Source organism: Ochotona curzoniae, unplaced genomic scaffold (genome assembly GCF_017591425.1).
Source record: "Ochotona curzoniae isolate NIBS_2020 unplaced genomic scaffold, NIBS_Ocur_1.0 contig_3498, whole genome shotgun sequence".
NCBI classification, from domain to species: domain Eukaryota; kingdom Metazoa; phylum Chordata; class Mammalia; order Lagomorpha; family Ochotonidae; genus Ochotona; species Ochotona curzoniae.
Genome location: NW_024465885.1, coordinates 16,954,559 through 16,980,086, shown reverse-complemented (window position 1 = coordinate 16,980,086; position 25,528 = coordinate 16,954,559). Strand labels below are relative to the sequence as shown.

Sequence of the window (25,528 nt, the reverse complement as noted above, 5' to 3'; positions counted from 1 at the left end):
AACTTTTTGTGTGTTTTCTTGCTATCTGTGATTCTTCTTTGGTTATGGGGTCTGTTGAGGATTTTTGCTCATTTTTAGATGGGGTTTTGCATTTTCTTGTCAGTTAATTTTGAGTTTATGAGTTTAGGTAAGTCTTTTATCTGTTATTCTCTCCAAGTTATTGATTCTCATTATCTTGACTCCAAAGAACATACATTTAAAAAAGTTATAATAAGTCTAGCTTATCAGTTCTTTTTTCCCCTAAGTGTGCCCTAGTTGTATCAAAAGTTATCACCCTAGTCAAGTTCATGTAAGTTTTGCTTATTGCTGTCTTTTAGGAATTTTATAGTTTGTGTATTACCTTAAGATCTATAATCCATTTTGTGTTAATCTATGGGAAAAGCTTAAGGTTTTTTTGTTTAGATTCCGTTTTTTTTTCCATTTGGAAGTTGGGTGTCCAGCTATTCTTACAATAATTATTGGAAAAATTATACTTTTAAAAATATGTATTTATTTATTTGAAAGGTACAGTAATATATAGAGATGGAGAGACAGAAGAAAGGGAGATTTTCCATCTGCTGGTTCATTTCCCAAATGGCCCCAAAGAGCGAGGCTGAAGTAAGGAGTCTGAAAGGTCTCCAAAGTAGGTCTAAGTGCCCAAGCACCTGGACTAGTGTCCACAGCTTTCTCAGGGGCTTTAGTAGGGAACTGGATCAGAAGGGAGCAGCAGGTGTCCAACTGGTGACTATATCGGATGCCAGCACAGCAGGCATTGGCTTAACTTCTTATGCCACAGCACCAGTTGCTGAAAAGCTTATCTTAATTAATTAGTTAATTAATTAATTTTTGTGTTTATTTTTATGAACTCTGTATTTATTTTGGAGGCAAAATTACAGAGATGCGGGGGAGACAGAAAGATAGAGTTCTTCCTTCTACTGATTGTCTCCCCAGGTGGCCACGACAGCCAGTGCTGAACCAGGCTGTAGCCAGTGGCCAGTAGATGCAGCTATCACTTATGCGGGTGGCAGGAGCCCAAACACTTGGAGTAACTCCATAGCTCGTTCCAGGCTATTAGCGGGGAAATAGATCAACATTGGACCATCTGGGACATGAACTGATGCCCATACAGATGCTGGTATCTTAGGTGGCAGTTTAGTTTGGTATGCTGAAACATCAACCCCAGAAAGATTATCTTTATTCCAGTTTATTCTCTTTGCTCATATGTTGGAGATCGGTTGACTGTCTTTAAATGAGTCTGTTTCTCTGTTCAGTGTTCTTATCGAACTATGTATCTTTTCAGACAATATGCACATGGCAGTGCCTTGACTAGTGTAGCTTTATAATGTCTTGAGGTCAGGCAAATGTCAGTTTTCTCTCTTTACTCTTCTCCAATAAAGATTTGATAGTTAGGGATCCTTTGCTTCCCAGCAAAAAAATTTCAAATCAGTCTTTTTTCCAAGAAATAATTTGCTTTTGGAAGAATTAGCGACTTGATGATATCATGTCTTCTATGCATGAAAATGAAATATGTCTACATTTATTTAGTTCTTTAGTTTGTAGTTTTACTCAAATAGACATTGTATATATTTTGCTAGATTTATTCCAAGCTTACCATTTTGGGGGACTCCAGTGTAAATAATAATGTGTTTTCATTACATATTCCACTTGTTTACTGATACTGTATAGAAAAATAGTTGAATTCTATACATTTACCTTGTATCTTGAAATCTTGCTACAATTGCTTATGAATTTGAGAGATTTACTTTATTGATGCTTTAAGAGTTTCTACAGGGCCAGCATGATGGCTCAATGGCTAAACTTCTTGCCTTGCATATGCCGGTATCCCATAAAGGTGCCAGTTCATTTCCCTACGGTTTCATTTCCTAACAAGCTCTCTGCTTGTAGCCTGGGAAAGCAATGGAGGATGGCCAAAAGCCTTGGGTCCCTGTACCCACACAGTATAACTGAAAGAAGCTCCTGGCTCTTGACTTTGGATGAGCTCAGTTCCAGTTGTTGTGGCTACTGGGGAAGTGAACCAGTGGATAGAAGATCTTTGTTTCTACATCTCCTTCTCTCTGTAAATATGCCTTTCAATAATAAATAAATAAATGAATAAATCTTAAAAAAAGCATTTATATAGTTATGTTACATGTGAACAGTGACATTTTTATTTCTTCTTTTTCAAATATATGCATCCTTCTCTTGTTCTTAATCTGTGTTTCCCTTCATTAAGTATGTTATCAATTGTTTTTTTTTTTCTTTTTTAACATTCAATTGGAAACCAGGGAGAGACAGTGAGACAGAAAGACATCTTCTGTCTACTGGTTCACTTCCTACATGCCTGTAGTGGCCGATGCTGAGCCAGGTTGGAGTTACGAGCTTGGCACTCAGTCTGGGTCTCCACCATGGGTGGTAAGGAACCACATAATTGAGCTCTTTCTTCTGCTTCCCATGGTGCATACTAGAAGCAATATGGAATTGGAAGCATAACCAGGACTCAAACACAGGTCCTCCTATCTGAGATGTGTCCAAGTGAGATCTTAACTACTATACCAAATAACAAGCTAGTAGGTTTAAAGAAAACCATTTTATTACTTTATCTCTGATCCAGAAAACACACGGAGGGCCAAAGTTCCCATCTGAGGGTTTACTCCAAATACTTGCACCTGTCTCAGAAATATGGTATAGAACAACGGTGTTCTAACTGACCTTTAGCCTGTAGGCACAACAAACACCCTAGAAATAAGTTTTGTTGATGTGCTTTATTAAGTTGGATAAACCCCTCTCTGTTTTCTATTTGTTGAGTTTTTATCAAGTGCTTCTGTTGTCAAAGATTTTTTTAGTATATGTTGATATTTAACACTTTTTGTTTAGCATGTTGAAGTGGTGGGTTACATTGACTGATATTCAAATGTTGAACCAGCTTTGCACACCTTAGGTAAATCCCACTTGACTGTGATGTGTAATTATTAGTATTCTGTAAAGAAATGAAATCAATAGGATATATGCATAGATATACAGAAGGGAATTCATCAGTGGAATTAGTTCATGCCATCATGATGACCAAGACATTCCCTGATAGGCTGTATGCACACTAGAAACCCTAAAATGATGGCAGTGTGGCTTCATTCAAGTCAGAAGAGTTTCATGCCAGTAAAATTAAAGATATAACACTCAGTGCAAAGCCAAAAGCCTGAGTACCAGCAAAACCCGCCCTAGAGTACCCTAGCATAAGTACTGGAATCCAAAGGCCATTCAACCGAGAGTTTATGACAGATGAACAAGTTCCAGCTCTCAGATAAAGAGAAACAACTTGCCTTCTTTTTTTTTTTTTTTTTTTTTTTTTTTTTACTGTTTTCCGATTTCCAACTAATTGTTGGTATTCATCAACATTAATGGTGGGTCTTTACCATCTTGTCTACTCATATTAGTCTCTTTTAAAAATACCCCTTAGACACATTCAAGATAATGGGTTTTCAGGTTTCTACATGTGCCTTACAGTATGCAAGTTCACACTTAAAATTAAGTTCCAGAATAATTATTTTCATACATTGTTGGATTTTATTTGCTAATTTTTGTTCAGGATTTTTATATGCATGTTTTTAAGAAATATGGTTCCATAGATTTCTTGTGATGTTTTTGTTTTCATATTAAATTGATGCTGGCTTCTTCAAATGAATTAGGAAGCATTCCCTCTGATTCTGTTTTCTGAAAGTGATTGTAGAGAATTCATTTCATATCATTCATAAATATTTCATAGGATTCACCAGTGAACTAATCAGGGAAAAATGCTTTCTGGGGTGGAAGGTACTCATTATTAGTTAACAGGCACAAACCTATTCAGATCGCCCATTTCTTTCTGTGTGAATTTTGGCATTTTTCATCTTCAAGAAGTCATTTCTTTTTATTTATATTATCAAATTTGTATTATTCTTGTGAGTATAAGGTGACTTCAAATTCAATCTCTGAAAACATTAGATACACTACCAATAATAAATGATTGTTTCCCAGTTGTAGGCAACTGCCTAGGCTGCCATGTACCTACACAAGTGTTACACTGCTTGGAGAAAAGCATCCAAAAGCTAGTGGGTTCTTTGGGCCTGGTTAATGCCAAATTTGTTAACTATACTAGTATGCTAACATAATTACCTTTGTTTCTCCCTTCCTCCCTCCCTTCCTTCCTTCCTTTCTTCCTCTCTCTCTTTTTCTCTCTTTCTCTCTCTCTTTCTCTTTCTCTCACTCTCGTTCTCGCTCTCTCTTTCTTTCTTTTTTTAAATATATGTGGGGAAGGCAGAGAATGACTGTCAAGGGCATGCCTTCCTAGCACCCAGGCAGGAGGCTGTAGATTGCCTGGGGAAGGGGCCCTGGGAATATATTTGAGTGGAAGCTGTTTAAGGCATGCTTGACAGGGAAGGAATGACTTTTTTGGTCTTCCATGAACTGGACCACTACACTTGTAGGTAGGCAAAGGAGCTGAGACAGAATGGTAAAACTAGAGGATATGTCTGGGTCAGGCTAAGATATCTGCCCATGTGGGAGTCTTGGGCTCGGCTAAATAACATAGAATGCCACCCACTAGCAGAGTGGTAAAATTAGAGGATATGTCTGGGTCAGGCCAAGACACCAGTGAGAGCCAGAATGGGTGTGGGTCAGTCAAGTTAGGCTGCAGTACCCATCAATGAGTGCAATGAGTCGGGCGCAATTGTGTCAGGCTGAGCTTCAACACTTTGCAATTACACACAAGATCCTGGGCTGGAAGTGGGCCTGGTGGAGGAACTTGAAGAATTTTTCTGTTAGGCTGCAGCTCTCACTGGTGAGTACAAGAGTGAGGGCTGGGGGCAGACCAGGCCTGGCTTGGATGCACCACCCATCGGTATATATGTAACACAGGTCTGGGGACAGGCTCAGCTGGACCACAAGACCCACCTGATTGTATAAGGGTTGAGGCTGGGGCTGCCCAGCTGGGGCTGCTGCACTGGTTGGTGAGAGCGGGGGTTGAGGGGTAGGTTGGGGTAAACCTGATGGTAACACCTGCTGGTGAATGTCCACTATGGGTGGGCCTACCACTGGGGTAGACCTGGAAGGGAAATTGTAGACATTCTCCTTTTGGGCTGAAGCTCCTGTTGGTAAGCATAACAGCCAGGACTGGAGGCAGGACAGGCTGCCTAAGGTAGCAGCACCTGTTAGCAAATATATGGGCTAAGCTGCAGCACACATAGCCAGATGGGATGCAGGATGGATCAGGCTATACCTTAGTACATGTCAGCACAAGCAAGTCTGGGGGCTGGCCTGTGGAGGTTATTGGGAGTCACCCTGATTAGGCTGTGGCACCCACTGGTGTGTGTAAAGACCCTGCAGTACCCCTGAATTCACATGAGAGATGGAGTTGGGGGCACAACTGACCAGGCAGCTACATCTACCAGTATGTGTGTTGGTTGGTACAGGTGACAAACTGAACCTGACCCTGTACAAGATAGTGCACACAGTAGTCAAATCTGAGGAAATCCCAGGCGAAGTTTCTTGGGGAACTCCCCAGCTAGATCACTGAACTCAAATCTCAGCCACAGGGAAGGTCGCAAGATATATAATCCAACCTTGGAGTGCATGTGCTGGAATTGAGCCTCCTCAATTGCTGGCGTCAATGCAGTGCACGACATGTCCTGATACACACTCATCTAGGGTAACAGAGGATATCAAGTGCCTTGTCAGAAGTTGGGAAACAGAACAGGTTGTACCACTCTCCTGGCCAAGCTTTGCAACATATCCCTGGGCCTGTGGATACACCAAGGTGCACTTTTTTGACCAGTAGACTTTGGAATAATTTTCTGACCCTGGTGCAATAAATCCATGTTTCAGAACTATCAAAACCACTTAAGTAATACCCTCGGAACACTCTTGCTGACATTGAGATCTCTAAGGCATCATCAGTGGCTGTATTCCATTTCCAGGTGCTGATGTAGTTTTGACAGAAAGGAGTGGCCCCCTCCATTTCCCTCTCTGCACATGCAGGAGAAAAAAAAGTATAACTTTCATCTCACCTACCTTCCTCTGTACCTCAACATTCCCCACATGGGTGTGCATCCCTCTCAACTACTTAAACAATTTTAAAAATAAAAAAATGAAAAATAATGAATAATTGTTATACCACTGAGTTTTGAGTGTTTATTTTCATAGTAGTGGCCAAACTTAAAACAAAGATAATTTCAGCTAAAGTCAATAATTATAGGAGTAAAAATGAGTTTATTTCCAATTAGCTTTTTTAAACTTGTGATCACTATAGATTGATGAAAAATTGTGAAACTAAGAGTATTCTTATTTGCCACTCACCTAACTTTTCTTAATGTTAACATATTATAGAAGTATAATATAATTGGTAACATCAGAAAATAAAAATTGTTACAGCAATATCACTAATTTATATATTTTATTTGAATTTTGCTAGTGATGCAGCAAACAACCCAGAATTCAGACTTAGTTTTATTTTATTAGATTTTGTTAGTTTCTGCTAATCTAATTCATTCCTCTATATTTGTTTGTCTTTTAAGACCTTGACATTTTGAAAAGCATGAAACAATTGTTTTGTAGAATGTCAGTTAATATGAATTTGTCTGATGCTTCCTCTTGATTAAATTCAAGTTATGCATTTCTGGTGAAAAAAGAGAAAGTATTATTGTGACCTTCTCAAAGCAGCATATCTAGAGGCACGGGATATTGATACGTCTTAATACACGATATCTATGTCAAAATTTTAACTTTGATTACTTGGTCAAGGATATATCTTCTGGATTTATCCATTGTTGAATCACTTTTCTTTCATGGTTAATAAGTGTCTTGTAAGAAGATGTCTTGAAGCAATGCAAATGTTCTATATGTCCTCATATTTAATTTTAGCAACCACTTGTTTATTTATTATATTTGTTTATTTATTATTTATTTGTTTACTTATTATAATAAACAATTTGCTTATATCGATGGTGTTTTCCTAATACTGATTTTTCTGTTTTCATCATTCCTTTTGTATTTATTAGTTAAAATTTGACTATAGCAAAAGCTATTCCTTCTCTATTTATTTAACCACTTATAACATGATGTACAATGTGTTAAAATTAATATGTGTTACTTCTTCAAATTTTCCAACATTTGGCTATTTAATTTCTTCAAGTTGTTCTTTGCATTATTACTGTTGTTGTTATTGTTGTTGTTTAAAGATTTAATTATCTCCATTGGAAACTCAGACTTGCAGAGAGAAGGAGAGACATACAGAAAGATCTTCCATCTGCTGGTTCACATACAACATGACCACAATGTCTGGAGCTAAGCCAATCTGAAGCCAGGAGCCAGGAGCGTCTTCTGTGTTTTCCAAGTGGGTGTAGCACCCAAGGCTTTGGGCTGTCCTCTACTGCTTTCCCAGGCTGCAAACAGGGAGCTGGATGGCAAGTAAAGCACCCAGGATACAAGCCGGGATCCCAGTGGTGGCAAGGTAAGGATTTAGCCATTAGGGTAACGTACTATGCCTGTGTTACTTATTTTTTAGTATCATTTTTCTTGTATCACAAGATATTCCAGGAATTTTTTTCTGAAAACTTATATATTTATTTATTAGAAGGTAAAGTAACAGAGAATGAGATCCTCCATTCTCTGTTTATCTGCCCAAATGCCTGCAATACCCAAGGTTGGGCCAAGCCAAAGCCAAGAGCCCAGGAACATGTGAAAATCCCCGTACAGATGGCAGGAAACCAAATCATTCCAGGTAATTAACAAGAAACTGAGTTGAAAATGAAGGAGCTGGGACACAAACCCACCACTCTGATATGGAATTAAGCATCAAAGTGGTGGCATAACGCACTTCACCACAAAGCCTACCCCCCAGAACATACTTTGCTTAACTCAGTTCTGGAATCCACAATTGCTTCAAAAACCTTGGTTCCTTCTTACTGTAAGATGACAATGGTAAATTAATGTCTGAAAGCTAAGCATTCTCATTATTGGTATAAGTTTCTTTCAGTTGATAGGGTCAGAAATGAATCTGTGCTTATGTACATATCTGTATTTATGTTTTTATTGAACTATTTCTAAATCTAAATGTGATACAGAAAACATGATTCCAGTCCACCAACACAGGCATCATTCTAGTTTTCTTTTACTCCTTATTTGTCATTTTTTTAATAACAAAGCTCATTCACACTATCCACAATGTGTTTTCGTATGAAAATGTACTTTTGATGATGAACAAAAAGCTTTTTCCTTAAATGTTCCTTTTTTCTTCTGAGTTTAGTTACAGTTCAAACCTCATAAAGGCAAGTATGTCAATAGAGACAAGTGGAGATTCCCAGTTCAGTAGTGCTGTGCCTTTTAATGTTGCACAAGGGATTGGGGTTGGTAAGCAAACAGAGATATTATGAATGTTTTCAAGTAACTTCATTTTACTAGATGAATATCATATTAGGTTAAGAAATCAATCATCTGATGGATTTTGTTAAGTGCCATGCTAACTCCCTTCATCAGAATTTACAACAAAAGTAGCAAATTGAGACTTAATACATTCAGTAATATTTATCAGACATGTCCTGGAAACTGAAAACAAACAAAATTAATATTATGTATTATTTTATTTTTTTAAATGATGCAACATTTATGTGAATGATACCACACAAAGCGAGCATGCACTGTTCTGGTTATGTGGTGACAAGAAGAAATGAATATCAATTAGACATTTGATTTTCATTTATTTTAAGCGTAAAATGTTAGCTATGTCATTTGAATAATGTATGTAACCATTTTAACTAATAGTCTCATTTTTCAGCTACTTAGTTTAGAAATGATAATTTAAGCTTGAAAGCATGTTTTGATTTGCAAATCTGTTACACAAACTCTTTTCCTTATAAATAAATTTCTAAACATCCATAACTTTAGAAGTGCAATACCTCTGTTATGCTCATGAAAGTCTTCATCAGTTCATTGGATATCTCATATGATCCTTTTTTATAAAGATTTTATTTCTTTTTATTGGAAAGTCAGATATACAGAGAGGAGAGACAGAGAGGAAGATTTTCCGTCCGGTGATTCACTTCTCAAGCGGCCGCAATGGCTGGAGCTGAGCCAATCTGAAACCAGGAGCCAGGAGCCAGAAGCCAGGAGCCAGAAACTTCTTCCGGGTCTCCCACGTGGGTGCAGGGTACCAAGGCTTTGGGCCATCCTCGACTGCTTTCCCAGGCCACAGGCAAGGAGTTGGATGGGAAGCAGGGCCGCTGGGATTAGAACCGGCGTCCGTATGGGATCCCAGCACGTTCAGGGCGAGGACCTTAACCACTACGCTATCGCACCGGGCCCTCATATAATCTTCTTTTAAGCTATAGAAATGTCAGTTGCCATGGCAAGTGTGAGGTTTGCACTCATTATTTATAAGATTGTCTTAGGCACTATCTTCTCACAAATAACAGGTGAATATTGAGCACGTTTTACCAACTTTTTGCTATCCAAGCATGCACGAGAAAATAGGAGACTTAAGGTAAGAAATTTAAATTTAATCTTGAGCAGTACTTTTCTTTTAGTGAAGGAAATGAAGCCCTCAGCTATAATCTTGAAGGTGAAATTTGGATTTTTTTAGTAAGGTATTAATAAATTAATACATTTAAAGATTTTGCTGTGGATTAGGTGTGATCTCTTATTTACGTAGAATGGAGTCCTCTCCCTACTGACTCCTAATAAGGTGATGTGAAGGGCCTGGCGTGATAGCCTAGTGACTGAAGTTCTCATCTTGCATGTGCCAGGACCCCATATTTGTGCTGGTTCTAATCCCGGCAGCCCCACTTCCCTTCCAGCTCCCTGCTTTGGCCTGGGAAAGTAGTCCAAAGCCTTGAGACCCTGCACCCGGGTGGGAGACCCGGAAGAAGCTCCTGACTCCTGACTTCAGATTGGTGCAACTCTGACCATTGCAGTTGCCTGGGGAGTCAACCATCGGATGGAAACTCTTCCTCTCTGTCTCTCCTCCTCTCTGTATATCTGACTTTGCAACAAAAAGAAATAAATCATTTAAAAAATGCTATATGTACTTAGCATTTAATGGGAAAAGAACCAAGAAGTCTATCTGGTTCAACCAATGCGGAGAAGTGACACACATTAGAGTGATGGGAAAAATTTCAAGAACACACCTCCTCATGTTGGCAGGTTTGATACCAGATCAGTCTGTGACATTTGGTATACAGAGGAAGTGTAGTATCTTTTCTTTATCCATCACAAGATTCATGATTGACTCCCCTTAAACCAGATTAACAAGAGAAAAGTACAACATATTTATTTAACTAAGATTTATGTGACACTAAGATGAAGGCCCAAAACCAAGGGAAAACAATTTTTATGCTGAGGTTCAATAAAGAATGCACAAATATACAGATATGATTGGACAAAAATAGTATGCTCTGATGTGAATAAATCTCTACATCTCTGCATACTGCAGGTTTAGGGCAGGATCTTCGTCACAGGAAACTATAAGGTGAGAAAGTAGGCAACTTTTTTTTTTTTTTTTTTTGGCATTAGAGGACAAAGGCAAGAGAAGGCCAAGGAGTGACATTTCTACTGCTGCTAGGGAGCCATGTTTTGTGGTATCATATTTGGAACCCTGACAATGGAATAACAATAACTTCCAGATATTTTGCATAGTATGTTACATACTGTGGATGATTTGGGGTGAAGGGGAATCTGTGTTTCATTTATCTATTATCACAACTTTGTGAAATAGACAACATATCATTCCTGCTATGTCTTGTGGGAAACCAAGCAACAGAGATTTTAGAGTAATTATCTTGCAGATTGACCCAGGTGATGGGAGATATCTCTGTTAAAAAAAATACAAATTAAACTGCCTTTGGGCCAAGTGCTTAGCATCAATCTCACCACAACTTCCATTCACCTTTCTGATACAGACCACCAGCGTCTCTCGCGAGGAGTTTTTCTATAGCTATCCAGTCTCTAGCTTTTCCTTTATCCCACGAACTGTATTCTCCACACATCAGTCATAAGAGTCCTGTTAATACACACTGGCAATTCTGCCTTCTTTACTTTCCTAAAAACCCTCCAAAGGCTTTCAATTTTACTCAAAAGGCAAACCTTTAAAACTTTCTATAAGAGAAAACCTCACTCTTCTTAGCTCTTTGACCCATGTACTCTCTTCCTCTTTCACAAAGCTCTTGGTGCACTGGCCTTCACAGTCCATCTTTTCTGCCAGAAACATGCTTTTCTCAAATTTCCACATGATTAATTCCCTTCCTTCACAAAGTTTTTGCTGAAATGTCACTTTATCTATGAGACTTACCCTGGTCATCCTGCTTAAAGTCTTTTTTCCCATTACAGGTCTAACCCTCTCTTTTGGTTTTATTTTTTTTGTCATTGCTACCCTTTTATGTTCCATACTGAATATGTATTTTTGATGTTTATTATCTCTTTCCCTTTCTCAATTTAATAATACAGGGGTTTTCACTTATTTTCTTCTTTTTTTCTTCTGCTAATATACTGCAAGTGTGCAAAAGAGTGCCTGGTACACAGCAGGCATTTAAGATTTCCTAAATGTCAAGTAATTGTATTCTGCTGGCAGTACTGCCAGATGGGTATTGTACCTCTTTCTTAGCTGCACAAATCAAGTTGTGGGATGTCAAATTATTTTTTGCACTGCATACAATGAGGAAGCTGCTAACCTAGAATCAAGACACAATTTTCTCAGTACAGTGTTTTATACTGTATGGTAATTTTTCCTAATTTTAAACATTATTTAATGTATTTTTGAAACAGAGGAATGAGAGAGTTAGAGAGAATTTCTGTTTTCGCTCCAGTCCTCAAATAGCTACAGTGTCCGGGAGTGGGCCATATCAAGGATGGGAGCCGGAAGTTCAGCTCAGATCTCCTATGTGGGTGACGAAGTCCCAGCTTCTGCAGTCAGCATTTTCTATCTGCAAGGATGTACATCATGAAGTAGCTTAAGTCAGGAGTGAGACTCAAGTTTTCATCCTCTGATATGAGATGTGTTCATCCCAAAGCAATATCTTTGCTAATATGCCAAATGCCAGAACTTGTGTGGTGATTCTGATTGTTATGTTGAGAGCCAAGGCATGAAGATGTCTCAAAAGAAGAGTATTGCCAGTAGGGTCACAATTTTCATTAAAGCCAGAAAGAACGATTGAGATAAAAGACTATGATTCTTTGTAGTGAGTCAACAATACAGTGACCTTTGTCAAAGTGATTTCAGTAACACATGAGCCCAATCCAGAGAGCAGTTGATGAGATAGTGAATGGAAAGGAGGTAAAAGAGTGCATTGTTGCTGCACTTCCAACTTCTAGGAAGGAGAAGGAGAAAGGCTATAGTTCCAGGAAAGGAACAATTCCTTTTTCAGAGGAGTGATACTCAATCATATTTCTACACTTGATCTTAGTCAAAAAGCCGAGAAGCAATCAATCATGTTTCTAAGAGGAGATACAGGCAAGTTAAAAAGAGCCTAGAGGTGAAGGTACCAATCCCAGTCCTGAGTTTTTAATTTTATCATGAGAATTGCAAGAGATGAAGGGGAGGGACTCTTGTCTAAGAAGACGAAACTTGGTGTTTAAAGTAAAGCACTGATGTTCACAAAATATCTGATCAGGTTGTACTGGCTATATTCTCTGAGGGATGTGCCCTGGGGTAAGGTAGTAATTAGTTATGTGTCACTTCATTTCTGTCAGGAGAAACTTTTCAGCTTCTTCTGCAGCTTTTCTTTTTTTAAAAAATTACATTTGATTTTATAACACAGTTTCATAGGCTCTGGGATTCCCCCAATCCCTTCCTGTACCTTCCCCCCATGGATTTCTCCACCTACGTGCAGTATTCCAGTTCAAATACAATCAAAATTCTTTCATTGCAAGTATGTACTTTGCATAGTGTCCAGCATCTTATTGTCCAGATAAATTCAACAATTTCTTTTTTTTTTTAAGATTTATTTTTATTATTTTTTAATTGGAAAGGCGATATACAGAGAGGAGAGACAGAGAGGAAGATCTTCCATCCGATGATTCACTCCCCAAGTGAGCGCAACGGGTCGATACTATGCCAATCCGAAGCCAGGAGCCTCTTCCGGGTCTCCCACGCGGGTGCAGGGTCCCAAAACTTTGGGCCGTCCTCGGCGCGGGTGCAGGGTCCCAAAGCTTTGGGCCGTCCTCGACTGCCTTCCTGGGCCACAGGCAGGGAGCTGGAAGGGAAGCGGGGCTGCCGGGATTAGAACCGGCGACCATATGGGATCCCGGGCGTGCAAGGCGAGGACCTTTAACCACTTGCGCCACCGCGCCGGGCCCAACAATTTCTTGAAGAGACCATCTCTGGTCTGAAGGCAGAGCTGGCAGAATATCTTCCCAACCGATTGAAAGCCACAACATAACATCAACAATGGTTTACAACCTTATGGAGTTAAATGAAATGGTATTGAGTGACCAATATGTTAGAAAATGCAAGTTCTTAACCACATCCTGTGATTACTTCATTGACATTACAATTTTAGTTTATACACAACTGGCTGCTATACACCTTAAAATGGCTATAGGGTACTATTCAGCTGTCTAGTGTCTATTTTCATTTTAGTAGTTAGTAGTTTATAGTGTCGAAGCATAATTTTTACTGAACTTGGTGGATTTTGGGATAGTCCATGTTGGTTTATAACTCTAACAAGTCATAGGTCAACAGTTGAGGCGGGGTGTGCAGAATGTAATTTACTCCTCAATATCTTAGTGAGGAATAACTTGCATTCGTGTCCTACCTAGTAAGGTATATGTGAGTGCAGGCTAATCGTTTTCTGTTTGGTACTAAGCTTTCCTTGTTGTTCTCTGTCTATCTAATCTAGTTTTTTGGGGGATGGGGCTGGAGGGGGAGGCTTTGGAGCGACCCTGATGGTCATTGCAAGAAAGGGTGGGCATCCAAAGTTGGAACTAAGTAATGACCAGAGAAAGTTTCTCTCCCAATTCCCTAAGGATGTGTACTGTTATTCTGTTTCTGCGGACCGCTCAAGGCTCCTGGCTGTTGTTCCGACGACATTGGCTCCTGCCTAGTAGGATTTGGGCTTCTTCCATCCCATGTGGTAGATGGAAGTGGATGATCTCAGAGTTCTCGGCCTCTGAAGGCACTCCAATTCCCCATGGTCTCCTTGGCAGTTGGGATGTAGTCCTTGATGCCCATACTGATAGTCCTTAGTAAGGATCCGGGAGTCTCCAGGGTTGGGATACAAGCCGCTTCCTGTCCACCTGCTCCACTCTGGGCCACCCCCTGCCCTGTACACATGACCTCCTGCTAAGAGTTTGTCAGGATCGCTCTTGATTCCCCCTATATGTCTTTATAGTTTTGCTATTGTCTAATGCTGATTTGAGTCTGTTGTCTATAAGTTGCCTGTTATATTCTTGATAGATTATACTTCACGTCATCCTCATACATGGAAGATTTCTCTGCTCTCCTGCCCCATTACTGAGTAGCCTAGGGTCTTCAGAGTATAATAGGTTTTACAATTCTTTGACGTAGATCATAAGCAGTCTGACGCATTTCAGTTGCTTTCATATTTTTGCAATTATTGATTGTGCTGCTGTGAACATAGGGGTGCAAGTTGGTTTCTCATGTAACAGGTTTTGGATGTATTCTTACGAGTGCTACTGCTGGATCATATGGTATGCAGATTTTCAGTTGTTTGAGTGTTCTCCATGCTGATTTCCATAGAGGCTGTACCAACCTGCAGTCCCACCAGCAGTGGAGTAGGGTTCACTTTTTCCCACATCCTCGCCAGCAAGTGTTGTTGGTGTTTTTTTTTTGTATATGAGCCATTCTTACTGGCTTTAGGTGGTACCTCATTGATGTCTTAATTTGGGTTTCCCTTATTGCTGCAGCTTTTCTAAACAGACCTTTTCCTCAGTCCTCCCATCTCAGTTCCCAATGTGTCATCTCTTGGAAGCAGCTGGCATTGCCTGTGATCACTGTGAGCAGAGACCAGTGTACATGAGCTGCTTCATCTCTTCACCACCCATTTCACTTGTGTCATCACTGACATTCACCAAGTTCTGCATCTATAGACACAAAAAAGATCCCCTGAAAGGGGGGATCTTCATAACATTAGGTGGAAATGGTCATTACATTTCTATTTCACTTTTTAAAAAAGATTTAGTTTTATTGAAAAGGCAGATTTATAGAGAGAAGGAGAGACACAGAGAAAGATCTGTATGCTGATTCAATCTCCAAGTGGTCGCAAATATTGGAGATGACCTGATTTGAAGCCGGGAGCCAGGAGCCACGAGCCAGAAGCCAGGAGCCAGGAGCCAGGAGCTTCTTCGGAACCTCTTATGGGGATGCAGGTTCCCAAGGCTTTGGGCCATTCTCTACTGCTTTCCTAGGCCACAAGCAGGGATCTGGATGAAAAGTGGGGTTGCCAGGACATGAACTGGTCTCCATATGGGATCCCAGTGCACACAAGGAGAGATTTACCCTTTGAGCCATTGTGCTGGGCCCTCAGTTCCCCTTTCCATGAAAATTTTTAAGTAACCCCAAAAAGCATTCTCACATAGTATTGCTTTCCTGGCCTCCCAACTAATTTTTAATATCGTTAATCAATAGACTGATCCTCATTCTGTTGTCCAGGGCATTGTATTAGGCACTGAGAAATTCCAGGAGGAAAAAAAATCTCAGAGATACAGATTGGGAGAGACCAAAATATAAGCAGATTATAATGCTGCTTATTGAATTGTGATAAGGCACACCTTTACAGTAAAATTAACATCGTGTGCTGCTCTTCTCATAATTTGTTCCTAAATGAATATATTCCTTTTGTTTTCCTTAACTTATGTGAATTGGGTTTTTGCCACTTTGCAGAAAAAGGAAGTTGTTCATTAAGCTCAAGTTTAACTCAGCAGGTGGCAGGGATGCCTTTCAGGAAAACCGTAGAAATAATGTGTGGACTTAGCTTAAGTGATGTGTAAGAATTAGACACTAACTCGAAGATGTAAAGGGACAAATGTGTGAAGAGTCAATCTGGGTAGAAGGGACAGCATGTAAAGAACAGCGAAGAATCATAAAGCATATGGTCAGTGTGGGTGTTCAGGGGGCACTTGGTCATTTTTCTAGAGAAGCCAGTACATGGCAGAAAATAGCAGGTGCAAGTATAGGTGAAAAGACAGGTGCAAGTATAGGAATCAGAAGGCATGTGAATGAACCGTGTCTATAGGCAGTGGAGATTCACATGACCAAGACTGTGACTCCGTGGAGAATGGCGATGAGGTAACAAGCCTTATAATATCTTCCAAGACCTGGCTCAACGTATGCCTCTGATTTGCTCAATTTTCATCTTATTCTTAAACAGTGAATGTATGGGTAGATCACCGATGCTTAAACATAATAATCTTCATTCTTCTGTCCTCTCAAGAGCTCATATCAATACTTTTTTCTTTAAACTCATATGTGTAGAAGCTTTTTCTTTTATACTTTTCCTTTTATAATTTGGAAATGAGAACAAAACCTGGGATGGTGGGAATGGCTAAAAAAGAGAAAAGTGAAAGAAGAGGGAGTTGAGGACATTGGCTCCCCACAGGTTCCCTTTTACTGAATTTGAGCCTCTATTTTGAGAGTGAAGTTTTAACCAGAGTGATGGGTTATCTACAGAAGAAAGTCCATCCAAGACAGTTACTTAAGAAGTTTTTGCAGTAAATGGAATAATACTCCTAAATAAGTGAAATACTGTAGGATGCTGTTTTAAGCTAAATAGATTCATTGCAAATAACAATGACTTACCAATACTGGTTTAGGGCAAATATCTGATTTGATGAACTTAATATAATTGCCTTCTGTCTTAATTATTCTTTAAAATTTTACATTTGAAAAGCAGAGAGAGAGTTAGGCAGGGAGGGAGGGATGGAGGGAGAGAAAGTGCTCTTGCATTCACTGGCACTCCTCCAAATGCCTGCAGTGGTTGAACTAGACCAGGCCAAAACCTGGAGCCAGATCTGCTCACAGGGTTAGCAGGGACCCAACTGCTTGCATTAACACCTTCTGCGTTCCAGGGCACATTATCAGTGGGTTGGAATCTGGAGTGGAGCCAGAACTTGAACTCAGGCATTCTAACGTGGGATGTAGATATCCTAAGTGGCATTTTTTTCCTACTACATCAAATATCTGACCAGTTTTGTCTATTACTTTAACCTATAGTCCCAATTTGTCACACTTAAATTTTAAAATGGGAACAAAAGTTAAGCTTATAGTGAAATAATCTGCGTGCAGACTTCTAAATTGTTTCCAGTCTTATACAATTGCTCCTTTTGGTCCTATTTTTTCAGCAGTCTTTGGGGAAAATTATTCTTTGAAGGGAAATAGAATATCCACAAAAGGGCCATATGTTCTGTGTCTTGGCTCTTTGTATATCAGTATACTGGTTGTGATATTACAGCTTTATAAGATATTAAATTTTAGCATTGGATCTTTATTTTATAATTCATGTAAATCTATCATTATCATTAAAATTCAGTTAAAAATATTTGAGTGTCTGTTATGTGCCAGACATTATTGTTGATGGTAGGGAAAACCAGAGCTTGACAAAAGTTAAAATAATAAAGTCATTTTTTGCAGAACTGTTGTAACAGGGAAAGAGATACCAGTATACAGCAGGATCCACTTTGAATATAACAGACAAGTGGGGATTTATAGCCAACTAACAAGAGGAATCAATGGGTAGAAACCAGCTAACGTAAGAGGAGTGTCTGTGTAGGGGAATTCAGGTTGAAGTGACCAAAGAGAACTTGTGCTAATGGAATGGAAGGTCAAAACAGACCAATAGTGGGTAGTGAGGAATTTCAATCTGATATTGAGAGTGATGGGTATCAAATGTGGGACTTCTTGACTAACTGACTCATCAGATTTCTAAAACTAGATTTTGCAAAGAAATGTGTAGATGCATCTTGGAAAAGTTTAAGAGCTTAACTAAAATCTCTGTCATAGATACAGAGATAATGTAATGGAAGAAACATATTGAAATTTGCACTCATACACCAGCTCTCTGCCTTAGTGTGGAATCAGTGACAGTTTGAAATTTGTAAACCCAAAAGTCTTAGAAACATTCAGCTACAGAATATTGTCATAAGCAGGCGCGTTTCTGTGGCAGACAGAAGCTGTTCATGGTTGCTTTGCAGGCAGCTAATGGTGGTGGGTGGGAACTCACAAAAGGGAGAAAGATCATGAGAGATGCAACATGATGATTTCAGCTGACTTCCTGGTTTGTGGGTACATTAAAAAAAAAGAACGCTTTGAGGAGGAAGCCTGGTAATTTGCTGCAACCAGATGGAAGGCTGTTGAAACAACCAAAGTTAGGGCTACATTTTCTGCTGTGGTGAAAAGCGTCACCTTCTACTTTGTCCCTCAGGTAGAGAAACCTTAATGTTTGATATGTCTCTTCACTCTCCCTCACACTTGCTATTCAATATGTGCACTCAAGTTTTCTTCCTCTTTAGTTCAACTTTACCTTCCAGCTGTATTTTTAGTACAAATAAGGTGATTATGATCTTTTGCCCTGACTCCTCAAAACCTATTGAATAGTTCCACTACAACTTTTGATTCATAATGCATTCCATTTTATATACATTTTTAAAAATAAACATCTTGGGGGCTACGGTTGTGGCAAAGTTATCTGTTACCTTCAATGCCATCATCATCATTCAAGTCTTGGCTGCTCCACTTCTGATTCACTCTCTGCTAATGTGACTTGGAATGCAGAGGAAGATGAAGCAACTGCTTCAGGTCCTGCCACCCGGGCAACAGACAGAATGGAGTTTTAGCGTGGCCCAGTGCCCTCCCCTCCCATTGTGGCCATTTGGGAAGTGAATCAGAAGATGGAAGATCTCTCTCCCTTTCTCTGTTTTTCTCTAACTTCGCACTTTGCCTTTCACATACATAGATTTTTATAAAAATCTAAAAACATAAAATTATTGTCTGGGAGATTTTAATGCAGTTGGTTAAGCAGCTGTTTAGGATGGGATACTTATATCCAATATCAGAATGTCAATTCAAGTTCAGGCTACTGCTTCCATTCTTTTTTCCTGCTGATGTATCCTTGGAGACAGTATATAACAGCTTGGATCCCTACCACTCTCGTGGGAAACACAGATGAAATTCTGGGTTCCTGGTTTCATCTTGGTCCAGTTTTGGCTATTACAGGCATTTAGGAATAAGGGTGGAGGGAAACTATGGATGGGGGAATATTTTTGTGTATTAGTGAGTGTGTGTGTGTGTGTGTGTGTGAGAGAGAGAGAGAGAGGGAGAGAGAGACTATTTCTTTGAAGGAAATAAACCAATAAAAAATAGATATATGATCTATATCATATTCCTGCTGAAAGTTGTCCCACATCCAGACTGTGTAGATTGATTGGCTCATAAATGCTTCACGATATAAACCTATCATGTTTTCCAAAGCTCTATTTAGAGCACTCACCACAACATACCGTGCCTTATTGATGACAGACTTTTCAAAAATCATTTCCTAAATGCCCTTTGTCTCCTGATGCCTTTTCCAGCATCTGAAGTTTCTATCCCATCACTCTACTCAAGAGCGATTCATAATTTAACATCTGCCATATGTAACATTTTATCTGGAACTTTCACTAAAACCCTATATCCCAAAATCAAAGAAGGGACTCTGACTGCCACATCTGTAGTCACTTCTGCATGTCTTTATTTCTCTATTTATCACACTGACTTGCTGTTATTTCTTGTTGTGTATGCCTCCACTATTTCTGCTGGTAGGAACACTGGAAGGATTGAGATGGTTCAAAAGGTCAATTCTTCAATTTCTAAGGGATGGTACTATTTTTTCTCCTTGGGCATTTATCCTTTTTTACTTAAGCATTTTCAACCCTTGAGTAGTTTGGTGTTTCAGACTCCCATGAAAGTCAAATAAGAGCAAAGCCAAAATAAATAAATGGGACTATATCAAGCTAAAGAACAAATTCTCATGTTTCTTATCTATTAGGGAAATACAAACAAAAGCCACATTAAGGTTCCAGCAGGTACGTCCTATTGGCAAATACATTGAGATGCTGGTTGAGTGGTGTCGGGCATATGGAAGTTCATGGCTATGCACCACCCCATACCTGGCACTATGCATTTCTTCCATCTGATGTTTCCTGGATGTATCTCTATAATAAACCAGATTTTCCAACTTACTGTTGACAGCAAGTTGAGAAGGCTGTGAAAGTAAATCTGCTTTGTTTGGAATGATCACTCTGAGCTTTCTGTGTCCATCAGTCAACTTATGTTTCAAGTCAACGAGTCACAGAGACCTGATCTAGCCAGTCTCAATCCATTAGTGCTGCTACAACAAGACACCTGAGACTGGGTAATTTGTAAGAAACAGAATTTCGTATTGAGAGTGTCTAAGATCAGTGTTCCAAACATGAACTATCTGGTGAGAGGCTTCTTGCTGCATACTCCTGGCAAAAGAGGAGAGGAGAAAGTTGGCAAGTTAGCAAGCACCAAGCTTCTCTTAGTCCAAATAATGAGAGAGCAGTTCTTATGGCTAATCATTTTTAGAGGCTTCATTTCTTAAAACTGTCATATTGGCAACATTTGAAATTTGTGGCGGGGGAACATTCAAATTCAAGCTTGCTCTTTCACCAGAAATGACTGGAAAAATATAATCAGTTATGAAAATGGCAAAGGATATAGATAGGCATTTTTCTAAGGATGAAATTCAAATGGCCAACAGACACATGAAAAAACTCTCAGGATCATTATCCATGAGGTAAATACAAATAAAAACCACAGTGAGATTTTTCCATATCCCCTCCCTATAGTTAGAATGACTGTCATATGGAAAAGAAAAAACAATAAATGCTAACAAAGATGTGGGTGAAAAGCTCCCTAATATACTGTTGGTGTGAATGTAAACTTGTACAGCCACTATAGAAGACACTGTGTAGATTTCTCAGAACTATGACAATAGATCCACCATATCATATGGGCATCCCAGCCCTGGAACTTGCCTCACACAAATTAAAATCAGTATATCAGAGGGTCATCTGTACTCCCAAGTGTAGAGCATCTCTATGCACAATATCTAAGATACAGAATCAATGTACATGTCCATCAACTGATGGCTGGATAAAGACGTGTATGTGTATATATAAATAGATGTTATATAAATATGTATAAGACAATGTTGTCTATACAAACACATATATAAAATGGAGTATCAATCAACTGTAAAAAAAATGAAATTCTGTGTTTTGCAACGAAATGGATGCAACTGGGAATCATTATGGTTAGTGAAATAAGCCATTCCCAGAATGGTAAGAAGCATTTGTTTCCGCTGACTTGTGGTGCAAGCAGATGTAATGTATGTAAGTGAAACTGACATTTTGAGATTTGCTGATTTCTTACAGCCCTAATGTATTCTCTTGAGAATCAGTGCATATTTTTTCTGCATATTGTTGGAGTCTACTTAGCGGAGGGTTAAGCTTGGGATTATAAGATAAACTAAAAGTATGTCATTGTAAGCATTTAAAATAAATTATTTTTAAAACATTGCATTTTATAAAATAGTTACAGTTATATAGGAGCATGAATATAAGTTGAAGGTTGCTACTAAAACAATACAAAAAGAATATTATTTAAATTTACACTTAAAGGATAAAATTAAGAATAGAAAGAAAATTTCAAGATTTGTATAATAATAATGGAGAATTTCAATGTAAAGATAGAAACAGCAATTCAGAATTCTCATCTGCCGTTCAGTAAGGTGATACAACTTCTGTAGCTTATATGTTGTATAATACTATTGCATTCTAAGAATACGTATAATAAGGATAGAAATGTGATGTTTTTATGTGTGTTCAATGTCTTTATTTTTTGCTTCATATAGTAATATATTGACAATTTTAAATTATGGTTGGCCTTGAGGAAAGTAGCTCAGTGAATTATGATATGTCCAAAATCTTTCTCAAAGTATCCACTAGTGGCTTTATTCAATACTTGAAAATGTCACATATAAATATAGTGAAGTTGATCACACTAAATGTTCAAATATTCTGATTATTCATATCCATCCTGGCTGGAGTGAGACGATACCTCACTGTAGGATTTATTTGCATTTTTCAGATGTCTGCTCATACTGAGCATTTCTTTCATGTAGTTGTTATTCTTTTGTATGTTTTTTGAAAGATACTTATTTATATTATTTGTCCATTACTTAATTGAGCTGCTTAGCTGCTGCATAATCTTTCTGTGTTCCTTATGTATGATGGATTCTAATGTGTTGTCATATGCATGCTTTGTAAATATTTTTCTGGTTGTTTTGGTTGTTTCTTCATTCCGCTGACTGTTCACTGTGTTGTACCAAAGCGTCTTGATTTGATAATATGCCGTTTGTCTGTTTTCACCTGTGTGACTTATGTTTCCGGAGTCTTCACCAGAAAAGTCAGTACGTATGTCAGTGTATGGAAGTGTTGCATTCAGGTGACTATAATCCACATAAGGCAATAGAACCAATTCACTGATGGCTTTCTGCCAGGTATATATGTTGGGTGTAGTCCTGTACACCACAAAATGTTTGAATTTTTCATCTTAATACACAATTTAAAAATTAAATGAATAAGACGTCAAAACAAAATAAGTGTTGAAAATATGCCGTTCAACATATTGACACTGAACAACTGAAGACAGTGATCTCAGAAACCGATGAGAACTTTCTGTGTGGTCATTTTCTACAGGGACTCCGATCTGAAAAACTTAGCCATATTAGTTTGCTTTCCACTTTTACAATGGAAGTGCCTGGGAGGTGTCACTTGGAAGGGAAGAGGGGTGTTTTTTGACTTACGCTATGGAAGTTCATGGTCTAAGAATGGATGACACTGTTAGTTTTGCACTTAGGGAATTCTGGTAATAGCAGAGCATGTGTTGAGGAACGACCACATGGTAAGCTAGCATTCAGAGGCAGAAGTCACATTTGGCTTATATAATTAACCCTGTCCTGAGAATTACCTTCAGAGCTCAAGCCTGCAAGGTTCACTTCCCAGTGTTACAGTTAAATCAGCTTTGAGTCATGAATCTGCCAAGTGGTAACATTGACCCATCAATCATTAACAAATACCTTAGGCTTTAAACATCTGCAAGGCTTTGGGGGTTAATTCTTTTCAAGCCAAAACAGATGTTATGATACTGCAGGTTACGTCATCTCTATAATAGCTTTCCAGTTTGAAGCTGGGCACTTCTTTATATCTGACTTCCTACATATACACCTGGGAGGCACAAAAGATGGCCCATGCTTCTGGGTTCCCGACACCCATGTGGCACATCTAGGTGGAATGACTGACTTTTGTAGTCATTTGGGGAATGAACTATCAGAAGATGGACTTTTCTTTTTTTCTGTGTTGCCTTTGAAATAAACGAGTCTTTTTTTTTTTAAAAAAAAAAACAATTTTTATGGCTTTTTAAAACTAATACTTGTGCATATAACATAGTCATTCCATCTCAAGGCCTCCAAAGTCTTGATTCAATCTAATGTCAATTTAAAAACTCAAAATCCAAAGTCATGTGAAACTTAGAGCAAACTCTTTGTACAATCAAAAACCAGTTGTCTACTTCCAAGACACAATAGTAGGGCATGTATATAGTCTGCATCAGAAAGAGGAAACAGGAAAATAGAAAGAATTAATTAGCTCAAAACAATACTAAAATCCATCAGGAAAAATATTAAATCCTATAGATCCATGTTCAGCATTCTGGACACATTATGGTGGGGGCTGGCTCTACAGTGGCTTAGGAAGCCCTGTTGCTTGGCTGCAACCCTTGCCACTCCTATCTGCTCTAACTCTTTGAGAAGAAAATAAAAGTAATCATCTCTGTCATTCTACTTTTCAAATAAATAACATAAACCATTAAATTTGTATGAAATGGAAGTTCTTCAAAATTGCACAACATGGAAGTTCCTCAAAATGTATTATGTGACACTGCTGAGAACAGAGAAGGAAAAACTGGGTGTCTCTCCCAAGGATGGGTCCAGAAGAGTATGTGTGATGTTGCAGGAAAGATGAGAAGTTTCTGGAGTTGATGTGTATGAGAGAATTTTAAGTAGTGAAACATTTTGATGGAAGCTACCATGCACTTGCACTTCCTTAAATGTTTAAGGAAATAAAGAGTAAAATAATAAGAAAGAAAAGAACCTAACTCTGTGTTGTGATAGGTTAAGCATGTTAAGCTACTGCATGGGATGTGTACATTCCTAAATGAAGTGCCAGTTTAATTCCGGCACATTTTGCTTATGATTCAGCGTCCTGCTAATGTGCCCTGGAAGGCAGCTGATGAGGGCTTGAGAGCCTGTGTGTTTGCCATCCACAGGGGAAACTTATCTGAAAGTCAGGGGTGGCTGGCCTTATCCTGGTTCCTTTGGATGTTTGGAGAGTTAACCAGAGGATGATCAAGCTCCCCGTCTCTATTTTTCCCTCTGTCTCTGCTCATCTAGATGAAAATAAATTAATGCACATTTCTAAAAGGATCAAATGCAGTTGCACTCTAGCTCCATGGTGCCCAAGTGACTGGGGCCTCTGCAGTGCCCTACAGTATGTCTCTGTGCCATCCAGGGATAGAACTGATATAAAAAAAAAATACCTGTATCTTTATTTTCCTCATTTCCTACTTCTGCTGACCTTGTACTCAGGACAGCAACAATAATTGGAGTCCCATCACAGTCGAACACTTATTTATGAGGGATTTGTGCTAATCTAGGTATCTGTACTGTGAACCCGGTGACAGGGATCACCTGCTTTTAAAGATTACTAGTATGAAGTCACTATTTATTACAGTGCTTAAGATCTCCATATATTTGGCTGTCATTTGCACAGTGCTATGAGGTTTGTTAAAATAGGAGAAATGTCTAACATTCCAATTTGTCTACATTCTTACTAATACTTCACTGCATGCCAGGTTTGTCAGGCTGATACATTCAAAACGTTCAGAGTCAGGCAGACCTTCACACTACTCTGAGAATAGTTGTCAAGCTTCCTGCGTTTGCCAGTGCTTCTCTCATGACACATGGATAGCAGTGGAGATCAAGGTCCAAGGAAGGACAGTGAGAGTGCTGTGAGACATACTTTATGTTTTCATTAACACGTTAACTCACCCATCTCACCTTCATTTCTAGTCCCATACTATATTATTGTGACTATTATTACCATGGATCATTCATCTATCTGCCTGTTTCACACACGCATACACACACTTATGCATATGCACATAAGGGAGTGTCGGTACATAGATTTCTGTGTTACCCTGAAAAGCTTTGGTGTGATGCCTATTATTTCACACTTAAAACATTTAACATTGCTAAATTGAAGACAGAAGAAGCAGGGGAGGAAACAGGAGGTGACAAATAAAGAAGAGGAGGGAGAGTGGGAAGGCAGCATGTAGCAAGAAGAGGGAAGGCATATGGGAAAACAGGGATACATCAACTTCACAGAAAATAACAAGCCGGTATCTGATTGATGACAGACATTTGTCTCCAAATCGTGTTTTAACTTAAGTAGCGCT

The 25,528-nt window shown here is 38.9% G+C and overlaps 1 long non-coding RNA gene across 1 annotated transcript in view; it reads left to right on the top strand.

Annotated features, from left to right (window-relative positions):
• The first annotated feature begins 7,355 nt into the window (after positions 1 to 7,355).
• LOC121156740 overlaps positions 7,356 to 25,528 on the top strand; it is a 119,509-nt gene continuing 101,336 nt past the window's right edge. The window contains exon 1 of the long non-coding RNA XR_005883919.1: positions 7,356 to 7,459. This is a non-coding gene — a long non-coding RNA (uncharacterized LOC121156740). The remainder of the gene's footprint in view (positions 7,460 to 25,528) is intronic.